Source organism: Mandrillus leucophaeus, unplaced genomic scaffold (assembly GCF_000951045.1).
Source record: "Mandrillus leucophaeus isolate KB7577 unplaced genomic scaffold, Mleu.le_1.0 Scaffold421, whole genome shotgun sequence".
In the NCBI taxonomy this organism is placed as follows: domain Eukaryota; kingdom Metazoa; phylum Chordata; class Mammalia; order Primates; family Cercopithecidae; genus Mandrillus; species Mandrillus leucophaeus.
Genome location: NW_012104488.1, coordinates 650569 through 660214, shown reverse-complemented (window position 1 = coordinate 660214; position 9646 = coordinate 650569).

The window sequence follows — 9646 nt, the reverse complement described above, 5'->3', positions numbered from 1 at the left end:
TGGGATTACAGGTATGAGCCACCGCGCCTGGCCAATCTACTATCTCTCTACATAGATTGATCTATTCTTGACATTTCATATAGACGGGACTATACAATATATAATGTTTTACAACTGCCTTCTTGCACTTAGCATAATGTGTTCAGGGTTCATCCATGTTGTGACATGTGTCATCAGTATACGATTCATTTTTATTGTCTAAAAATATCCCATGGGTTGATGGACACTTGGGTTGTCCCAGTATTTGGGCTATTGTTAAAAGTGCTTCTTGAACATTCCTGTAAAAGTTTTTGTGTGGTATGTTTTCATTTATCTTGTGTGTATTTCCTAGCAGTGGAGTTGCTGGGTCATATAACTCTATGTTTAACCTTTTAAGTTGCTGCCAGACTGTTTCCAAAGTGGCTACAATATTTTGCATTCTCACCAGCAATGTATCAGTTCCAATTTAACCACATCCTTGTTAACACATATTATTGGCAATCTTTTGTTTATAACCAACCTAGTGGGTGTAAAATGGTATCTAATTGCAGATTTGATATTCATTTCCCCAATGAGTAATAATGGCGAACATCATTTTATGACCTTATTGTCCATTTCTACAGCCTCTTTGGAGAAATGTCTACTCAGATCCTTCAACCATTTTTTAAATCGGGTGATCATTTTTAAAATTATAGAGTTCTAAGAATTCCTTAAATATTCCAGGTAGAAGTCTAAATCATAATTTGTCAATATTAATATTTATCCCCATTCTATTCATTGTCATTTTTCCCCTTAATGGTATTGTTTGAAGCACAAAAGCTTTTAGTTTTGATGAAGCTTAATTTATCTATTTTTGGCTTTGCCTAACTCAAGGTCACAAAGATTTGCTCCTATATTTTCTTGTATAAGCTTTATAATTTTAGCTTTCACTTATAGGTCTGTAATCCATTTTGAGTTAATTGTTCTGTATGACATGAGGAAGGAGGCCAACTTCATTCTTTTGCATGTGGAAATCCAGTTGTCCCTGCATTGTTTGTGAAAAGACTATTCTATCCCCACTGAATTGTTTTGGTACTCCTGTCACAATCCACTGACCACAAAAGTAAAGTACTCTTTCTGGACTCTATGAAGATGGGGTTTCACCATGTTGCCCAGACTGGTCTTGCACTCCTGAGCTCAAGTGATCCACCTGCCTCGGCCTCTCAGAGTGCTGGGATTACAGGAATGAGCCACCTTGCCTGGTCTCTATCCTATTCCATGGATTCATCTGTCTATCCTTATGCCAGTATCAGACTGCCTTGGTTATCATAGCTTTGCAATAAGTACTGAGGTCAGTAAGTGTAAGTTCTGCAATCTTTTTCAAGATTGTTATAGCTCTTCTAGGTCTCTTGGATTTCCGTATAATTTTCTCCAAACAGTTTAAGTTCATTTCATACACAATAGATAATACATTTGAACATCTATCATTTCATGAAAGAGTCTTGATAGTTCTTAAGTTTTATTTGAACAGATTACCCAGTTCACTGCCTGTCTTTAGTGGAAAACACAGTATGTCAAGCTTGCTGAGATTTACATTAGAGTTTCCAAGGAGTCAGAATTAATTTTTAGACAACTGATTTATCATTTATTACTCATATTAAGTCTCTTTCATATCTTATTATTTCTCACTAAACTCTTTATCAAACAGGAATTGTGCCTGCCACACACATTATGAGAGTTCAGGTCCTCTTCTAAGATACTCTAGATCAGTGCCTTCATGTCATTTTGTTAGTTTTCTGTAGTTTATATTTAACCAATGATTTTTTTAACCTGTATTTATATCTTAAAAATAATTGGCCCTACATGAATTTTTATATATGTCTCATAATGCTAACTCTGAAAAACATCAAATTTCAAAAGTGTATCTGTTTCTAAAATTGTTTCTAGAGGAAATGGAAAGGTAGTTTATAACTGAGGAAATCTAGGACATCTTTACTCATATAATGAAAGCAGTTTTACTTCTTTTGATTAACACGATAATTGTTTGCCATCTCTATATAGTTATAAAGATGCCGTAGCTAAACATAATAATTTACCCTTTACTATGCAAATAGATCACCGAAATTAATAATTCTGGGTATTTCAAGAGAATGGAAAATAGAACATGGTGTGCTTTGTTTTATTTTGCTTAAATTAATGAAAGGCAAAATTCTCCCTAGAAAAGACCTCTCTAAATAAATAAGTAAAGCAATTGTTTAAAAATAATAATTGTTATTTTTCAAAGCTTCAGTGTGAAAGAAGGAATAGCTGTGCAGAGGTAAGAACATAGAGCAATTGGTTAAAATACATAATCAAAGAAAGAGAGTTTTTTTAAATCACTCTCTGATGATGACTTTGACTTTTCTTTGGTTTGTATTAATTTATAAAAGAGTTGTTTTTTCCTTGGTTCTCTCAAAAAACATTTCATTATTCTCCACCAAATATAAATTGTTTACTTAGAGCAGTGCTTCACAAATTTTAATGTTCATATCAGTAACCAAGTAGTTTTATTAAGATGCAGACTCTGATTCAATATGACTGGGGTGAGGTCTGAGCATCTGCATTTTTAACAAGTCCACAGGTGATGGCAGCATGGTAGGTAGCAAGAACTTAAAAGGAAAAATTATTCCAAGAACTCACCTTTCGTATTAAGACAAGTGTATCTTGAGAAGACTCTACAAGTTCTATAATATATTACCTCTATTAAACAGTTTATTATGTGTCTTTTAGAGAGAAATTAGGCATACAAGATAGTATTTATTGATTTTTAAACTCAAAGAGTAGCATCTGCCAGGATTCTATACTTTTTTCCATTTAATATATATTGGAGAATGCTGAAGTCATTCTTCTTTCTTCCAAACTACTTTCTAAATCACTGGTGCTTATAGAAAGATATGCTATTAAATTTGTCTTTGAATAATGTAGCCAGCTAGCCTCTTGTTACTTTTTATGATTTTTTTCCATTCAATTCTCTAGAAGTTTTCAGTTGTATTGTATCAACCTCAAATAAAGATAATTTTATTTTCTTCTCTCAGCATTTATATACAATTTCTTGTTTTATTCTCTTGGGTATTAATTATAGAAAAGCATTAAATTGTAGTGATGATAAAGGCAACTTTGTCTTATATTTGACTTGAATGGGAATGCTTCCGCTTTTCATTTTAGGCATGACACTGAATTTAGGAATTCTCCCAGTAAATATCTCTATGTTCTGTCTCTGTCATCTCTTTCACCCTCTCTCTTTCTCTCTCTCTCTCCCTCTCATGTATGTCTTTGTGTATATATATTTATGTGTATTTGCATATGAATGGGTTTATATTTGTATAGAAATATTAAATATGCATCTATTCCTTTATATTATAAATGCTTAAAACTAAGATTGAATATTACATTTTGTTAAATGACTTTCCAGCATATGGAAATAATTTCTCTTAAATATAATATTCTGTTGAATTATATATTTCATAATAGTGAATCTTTTTACATTCTTGTTATGTACTCTATTTGGTCATAGGATAATGCTGACCTTTTGTTAATAAATTTATTGAGGTAAAATTCATGTACAACAAACTGCATATATATTAAATATACAGTTTCACAAATCTTGAAAAATGTATACACCTGTGAAAACCATCATCACAATCAAGAGATAAAACATTTACTTCCCATTGAAAAGTTTTCTCAAGTGTCTTCAAAATTCACTGTTCCCTCCACCTCTGACTCAAGCAACTGCTGATCTGCTCTCTTTATACATTTGTTTTCACTGTTCAAATTTTATATTTTATATAAATGAAAACATATAGTATGTATATGTTTCTGTCTGCTTCTTTCACTTGACATTATGCTTTTGAAATTAATTTATTTTGTTTTGTCTACAAGTAGTTCAGTCTTGCTAATTGTTGAGTAGTCTTCACTGTATGAATATAGCATATTTTTTTACTCACATATCAGTGGACGAACATTTCTCCCCTAGGTTGTGGTAATTACAGATAAAATTGTTATGAGAATTCATGTATAAGTCTTTATGTAAACATAGACTGTTCTATTCCTAAGTAATTACCTATGAGTTGTATAGCTGGTAACATTATAGATGTATATTTACATTTTTTGAAATTGCTCGACTATTTTTCAGAAAGGTTGCACCATTTTATTTCCACCAGTAAAGTATAAAAATTGCTCAACATTCTTGCCAGCTCTTGATGGCCTGGTTTTTCTTTTTTTTTTTTAATTTTAGTATTTCCAATAGGTGAGTAGTAGTATCTCACTGTGGATTTAGTTTACACTTCCTGATGACACTGAACATCTTTTCATGTGTACATTTTGGCCACTTATATATTGAAATTTTCAGAAATATCTCTTCAAATATTTTATCTGATTTGTATTGATTCATTTTTCTTCTTATTGAGGCTTAAGAATTATTTAAATGAGCTATTTAAATATTCTGGATATAAGTCTTTTGTTGTGGGTGTTGTTATATAATTTGCAAATATTTTTATCCTAGTTTATGGGTGTTTTTTTTCATTTTTTAGCTCTTTCAAATAATTATTTTTAAAATCTTTGTGTAACATTCAATTTATTGATTTTTAGATTTTTTTGTGGTCTGAGTGTTCTATCTAAAACACTTTTTTCCTATCTCAAAGTTGCAAAGGTTTTTCTCGTATTTTTTATTCTGAATTCTCTATAGTTTTAACTTTATATTTAAGTACATCATCAATTTATAGTCCAATTTCTGCATATGGTGCAAAGTAAGAGTTGATTTTTTTTCCAAATAGGTAACTAATCATTCCAACACCGTTTGCTGAGGAGATTTTCCTTTCTGCATGAAATTCTCCCACCGGTATTGTTGATCATAGATATTTAGCACCATTTTTGAGTCCTCTAGTCTATCTCATTTATCTCTATGTATGTTATCCACCAATAAAAAATTATTTCAGTTGCTAGAGCTTTCTAATACAGGCATACCAAGTTTTATTGCCCTTCACTTCATTGCACTTTACAAATACTGTGTTTTGCTTCTCTCTCTCTCTCTCTCTTTTTTTTTTTTTTTTATGTATAAGTAGCTAAGAAAGACAAGACTTTCTGGTTTCAAAGTTTCAGAGGACAGGCTAACTTTTCAGGAACTAAGGCAGCTGTTGATTTTTAAGTTGAAGTTAATGCTTATTCTGAAGGTTTGTGGTAATGCTACATCGAGTAACTTTATCAATACCATTTTTCTAACAGCATGTGCTTACTTCTTGTCTGTGTGCCACATTTTGATATTTTTACAATATTTCAAACTTTTCATCATTATTTAATTTGTTATGGTAATCTGTGATCAGTGAATTTTGATGTTACTATTGTAATTGTTTGGGGGCACCATGAACTATGCCCATATCAGTAAGGTGGCGAATGGAATAGATAAATGTAGTGTGTGTTCTGACTGCTCCACTGAATGGCTGTTATCCCAAACTCTCTTCTTTTCCTCAGGCCTCCCTATTTTCTGAGATACTACATTATAGAAATTAGTCCAATTACTAATCCAATAATAGCCTATAAGTGTTCGAGAGAAAGGAAGAATTGCATGCCTCTCACTTTAAAAGCTAGAACTAATTAACCTTAGTGAGAAGAGTATGTTGAAAGCCAAGACATACTAAAAGCTAGGACTCTTTCACCAAACAGCAGAGATGTGAATGCAAAGGATAAGTTCTTGAGGGAAATTAAAAGTGTTTATCCAGTGAACACATGAATGATAAGAAAGTGAAACAACCTTATTGCTGACATGGAAAGTTTAAGGGGTCTGGATAGAAGATCAAACTAGCCACAGTATTTTCTTAAGCCAAAGGCTAAGCCAGAGCAAAATTCTACTCTCTTCAACGCTATGAAGGCTAAGCAAGGTGAAAAAGCTGCGGAAGAAGTTTTTGAAGCTAGCAGAGGTTGATTCATAAGGTTTTAAAAAAGAAGCTGTCTCCGTAACACAAAAGCGCAAGGGGAAGCAGCAAGCACTGCTGATGTAGAAGTTGCAGTAAGTTATCCAGAAGATCCAGCTAAGATAATTAATGATGGCAGGCAAACTAGATAACAGATTTTTAATATAGACAGAACAGACTTTTACTAGAAGAAGATGCCAGCTAAGTCTTTCGTAGCTAAGAGAGAGAAGACTATTCCTGGTTTCAAAGTTGCAGAGGTCAGGCTATCTTTTCAGGGGCTAATGCAGCTGTTGATTTTTAACTTGAAGTTAATGGTTAATCTGGAAATCCTGGGGCACTTCAGGGTGATGCTAAATCTGCTCCACCTGTGTGCCATCAACGGTAAAACAAAGCCTGATGACAGAATATGTTTACAGCATGGTTTCCTGAATATTTTAAGCCAACCGTTGAGACCTACTACTCAGAAAAGCGATTCATTTCAAAATGAATTACTGTTCATTAACAATGCACCTCATCACTCAGGAACTCTGATGGAGATGTACAAAGAGATTAATTTTGCTTTTATGCAGATAACACAACATCTATTCTGTAGCCCATGGATCAATGGGACTTTTGACATTCAAGATCTATTATTTAAGAAACACATTTCATGAGGTGATAGCTACCATAGATAGTGATTCCTCTGATGAATACGGGCAAAGTAAATTGAAAACCTTTGGGAAATAATTTGCCATTTTAGATGTCATTAAGAACACTAGTGATTCATGGGAGGCAATCAAAATATCAACACAAACAGAAGTTTAGAAGAAGTTGATTCAAACCATAATGGATGACTTTAAGGGATTCAAGGATTCAGTGGAGGAAATAACTGCCGATGTGGAAGTAGCAAGAGAACTAGAATAAGAAATAGATGTGATTGAATTGCTGCAATCTCATCGTAATATCTGAAGAGACAAAAAGTGTTTTTTTATGGAAGAGCAAAGAAAGTGGTTTCTTGAGTTGGAATCTACTCCTGGTGAGGATGCTTTGAACATTGTTAAAATGACAACAAAGAATTTAGATTAGACTGTTATATAAACTTAGTTGACAAAGCAGTGGCAGGATTTGAGAGGATTGATTACATTTTGTAAAGTTCTACTGTGGGTAAAATGCTATAAAACAGCATCCCACGCTACACAGACTTCTTTTGTAAAAAGAGGAGTCGGTCAATGTGGCAAACTTCACCATCGTCATATTTTTAAAAATTACCACAGTCATCCCAGTGTTCAGCAGCCACCAGTGTGATCAGTCAGCAGCCATCAACATCGAGGCAAGAGCCTCCACAAGCAAAAAGATTACGACTTGCTGAAGGCTCAGATGATGGTTAGCAATTTTTTAGCAATAAAGTAATTTTTAATTAAGGCATGCACATTTTTAGACATAATGTTATTGCACACTTAATAGACTACAGTATAGTGTAAACATGACTTTTATATGCACTTGGGCAACAAAAAAAATCATGTGACTAGCTTTATTGTGATATTTGTTTTATTGCAGTGATCTGGAACTGAACCCCAATATCTCCAAGCTATTCTTGTATACATTGAAATCAGGCAGTCTAAAACCTCCAACATTACACTTGCTTTTGAAATTGTTTTGTCTCTTCTAGATGGTTTGCACCTCCATATCAAGTTTTGAATCTCCTTGTCTCTTTCTATCTAAAAATCATCAACAATTTTGAGTGGATTGCACAAAATCTATACATCAGTTAGGTGAGAATTTAAACCTCAACAATAAATCTTTCGATCAGTAAATATGCTGTCCATTTATATATGTGTTTTAAAATTTTACTCAGAAAAGTTTTTAGTGTTTAATATAGAGCTCTTCCATATATTTTGTTAGATTTAGACTTCTTTTTATTATCTTTTGCCACTACTATAGATGGAATTCTTTAATTATTTTAGAATTCCATTTTATTAATATCTCTACTATGGGCATATTTGCTATATTACTTTGTTTTATAGTTGTTACTGGTTGATATAGGGTTTACAATATACCTCTGAAACCTACACAGTCTAGCTCCAAATAATGACAGATCCCTTCATGTATAGGTTAATTAACTTACACCTATAAGCCTCAATTCTCCTCTCCACATTCTGTGTACATTTTACTCCCACATATGCTTCATAATACATGTTATTTTTACTTTAAACATTCAGTTATCTTTTAGAAGAGATTAAAAAGGAGAAAAATGTATTTACCAATGTTTGTTATTTCCAGTGGCTCTTTTTGACCTTTTATTTTTTGTGTAGAGCCAAATTAGCTTTTGGTATTGTCAAGGGCTCGGAGTTCCAGGGAACTGTGCTGCCAGGTGTTAGAAGAGCAGATTAAAACAATAAGACAAATAAAAATAACGGTCAAGTCTTCATCACTCACTGTAATTGTACAAGCAAGAAGAAAAGTGCGAGAAAGTGACAATTCCCCACCCTATTTTATTTTCTCCCATGGAATGGTGTTCCATTGAGGGACAGGAGGATCAGCATAGATGCAGAGTCATCTCACTGCCAAAGGAGCCCTGAACAAAAAGCTCCTGCTATTTTGTGGAAGGGGTGGGGCAGGGGGAGGAGACAAGAAAATATTAGGGGTGGAAAAGTACTGAGTAGTGAAGAGTGCAGAAAAGTCTCTTCCAGGTCCTTCCTCCTGATGAGAAGGAGATCTAGACAGGGACGCCTAAGGAGGGCCCCAGGTGAAGGTCCCCATAAAAAAAAAGGCACCAAAAGAAGGCACCTGGGCTAGGAACTCAGATAATATAAGAGCATGGTCTGCCACAGGGGCCTGAGTCCTTGTCTGCAGCTCCCTTCAGGGACTGAAATGCACTGGGTGTACATTAAGCTAGGGAAAGCTCTTGTAATTCCCTATGGTCAGACTTGAAAAGAAATCACAGGTAGGTTTTTCACTAGCAGCCGGGCTTCTCAGGTGTCATTTTCTTCTGCCTGAAGAATGTCCTTTATGGTGCATGTGTGCTGGCAATAATTATCTCAACTTACAATTCTTTTATTGGTCTTCACTTGAATGATGTTTTTACTGAGTCAGACATTGGAGGTTAATAGCTTTTCTTTTATACTTATGAAATATTGCTCAACTATCGTCAAGCTTGCATCGTCTCTGAAAAGAAGTCTACTTTCATTCTTATCTTTGTTCCTTATCCTTATTCATATTTTGGTCTTTTTTCTTTGGCCGCTTTTAAGAATATTCCTCATTATAACTAGTTTTCAGCTGCTATGTGATTTTGCTATGCCTAGGGATGATTTTCATTATAGGTTTACTCCACTTAAGCTTCGTGAAACTCTTTGGAGCTTGTGGATTTATATTTTTAATCAAATTTGGAAAATTTTTAGCTACTATTTGTTGAAACATTTTTTTCCTTTACCACCTCTTTCTTTCTGGAACTGCAATTACATTTATGTTAGACTGCTTGATATTGTACCAAAGGTCCCTAATACTATTTTTTCCATCTATTTTCTTTGTTTCATTTTAGATGGTTTCTATTGCTATGTGTCCAAGTAAAAGGACCATTTCTTCTGAGGTGTCTAACTGCTATTCATTCCATGCTGTATATATACATATTTCAGATGTCATATTTTCCATCTCTACATTTTCTATTTGGGACATTTTTGCCTTTCCTTTCTTCCCTCATCATGCTTATTTTTCCTCTACTTTTTAAAACAATATGGAGCATAACCATAATAATTATCATAGTTATA